Here is a 2,482-nt window from a genome sequence, read left to right as displayed (position 1 = left end):
ATTCATTCATTCATTCATAACTATCTCCATATCACTCTATCTCATATCTCTTAACTGATCTTTCATATGCTTTTTTTCTCTTCGCTTCTCTGCTATATTCTTGGTGAAGTCCTGTGAATTGCTTCCCAATTCATTTGTATTATTTTGATTATCCCAGTTTAGTGTTTATCCACTCAACTAAGTTTTAAAGACCATCTTTTTTTTTTTTGGCATCATTTCTCACTTCTTTTTGGAATGATGCTAGTGTTTTTTATATCTCTTTGATAACTCTAGATATCTTGAAGTCTTCTTAAGATGGCATGTTTATTTTTATTTTGCACAGAATGATTTTATTTCCCAATATTTGGTTTTACTTGGCTTCATTCTTGGTTTTAATATTCTTTGTATGTTTTGAAATTTTGGTGTTTTTTTTTAAAGATTTTATTTATTATTTCGACAGACAAAGATCAGAAGCAGGCAGAGAGGCAGACAGAGAGAGGGAGGAAGCAGGCTCCCTGCTGAGCAGAGAGCCCGACATGGGGCTCGATCCCAGGACCCTGAGATCATGACCTGAGCCGAAGGTGGAGGCTTAACCCACTGAGCCACCCAGGTGCCCCGAAATTTTGGTTTTTTGATCCACCTGGATTTGGTGCTACTTTTCTTTTTCTTTCTCTTACCTTTCCCTATTTAAAAGGTTTTGTGGTTGCCTCACTTCAGCCCCTACAACCCAGAGTCCAACACGAGATCTCCTCTTGATGTCCAGGGTTCCTATTCCACCATGACAGTGGGAATAGTATAAAGTCAGATATTTTGGCTACATTTGGCCGTGAAAGTTGAGTCCATCCTTGTCTGTCTTGGCACTCAGACTTTTATCAGCTGTTGCTCTGGGAAGCAAATGGCAACACCTTTTTGCAGCCTCTCTTCCCAGGATGGAGACCAAGGATGGAGGAACGAGAATGACTTGCCACTCCACCCTACTTCTCCACAGTCCTAGGCACTTGAATCTGAACTGTCTCAGCCACACGTGGTGCTGAGAATGGCAGTCCTGTGGCTTCTGTCCCACATTTCTCTTCCGTTCCTTGTCCATACAGAGAACTTTTTTCTCCCAGTTTTATTCCCTGGGATGTGGAATCTGTGGGTGGTTCAAAATATGAACTTTGCCACTTTGATAAGAGGTCTACACTCTTTCATTATCTGATTTAAAAAACAAAAACAAAAAACCCTAGTGCATTCATCCTAGCCCCACTCCACAGCAGGTGTCTGACTGTACGCTAGCTCTCTCTGCAGGTTACAACCCCACTTGGCCTCTAGTGCGCCATGGACGGTATGCCATTTCATGGGTATGTTGTCCCTATCACAGAATGAGAGGAAGCTATGGTGATTTTAAACTTCTCTCTCTGATGTAAAAACCAGGAGGTAAATCGCATAAAGCATCTTCTCACCAAAAAAAAAAAAAAAATCACATGCATTTAGGTATAATGATATGCTCTCTTATGTCAGTCTAGAAGAGTCAACTGGGCTGTGGCAGCAGCTTTCTCTCTGCTGGTGCCTCTTAGAAACTGTAGTCTCATAACTCTTGTGCTCCTACCTCTTGGTCACGAGTGAGGGAAAGCCAATAAAAATCAAGCACTGGCTGGCCAAAGAAACCACAAACAGCCCACTGTTTAAGATGAGTTGTAATGGATTTTGAAAGCTACGATAAATGATACGTTTAAAATAAACATCTCGGAATCATACTTGTGATGTTTTTCTCCCCTTTCTTGGCAAAGAGTGGGATGGAGAAGAGGAGGGAGGTTTACATTTGGATTTGTTTTAAAATTTCAAAAGCTGTTCTTTTAAATTTACCATCTGTTCCTTCAGTGCTTCAAAGTGGCTACGGTGAAGGTAACTGTTCGGGGAGACCAGACAGAAGCGTGGTGTAATCGGGTATGGCTTGACCCCTACTGTGCCTTTCTAATGGAGGGAGACCAACTCATTGTGAGTCCTGTCACATTACAAGAGAGTTTCTCTGCAAATATGTTAGCACTGGTGTCACACACAGCAGAGATAAGAATTAGTTATAGACATGCTTGTGAATCATCTGAATATGAGGTGCTAATTCTTTTTTTTTTTTAAGATTTTATTTATTTATTTGACAGATCACAAGTAGTCAGAGAGGCCGGCAGAGAGAGAGGGGGGAAGCAGGCTCCCCGCTGAGCAGAGAGCCCAATGCAGGGCTCGATCCCAGGACCCTGGGATCATGACCTGAGCTGAAGGCAGAGGCCTTAATCCACTGAGCCACCCAGGAACCCCTGAGGTGCTAATCCTGAGAAGAAGATTCTACCATCCTCTGAGCCAGACTTCACACATACACAGTACCTCAACTGATCTTACATAACACCAAGTAACTACGCTTAACCCATGCGATTTGTCTTTGCTTAAGAAAGAGACATCCAAATTGATAAAGAAGATGTGGTATATATACACAATGGAATACTATGCAGCCATCAAAAGAAATGAAATC

This window comes from Lutra lutra, chromosome 3 (genome assembly GCF_902655055.1).
Source record: "Lutra lutra chromosome 3, mLutLut1.2, whole genome shotgun sequence".
NCBI classification, from domain to species: domain Eukaryota; kingdom Metazoa; phylum Chordata; class Mammalia; order Carnivora; family Mustelidae; genus Lutra; species Lutra lutra.
This window is presented reverse-complemented; position numbering follows the sequence as displayed.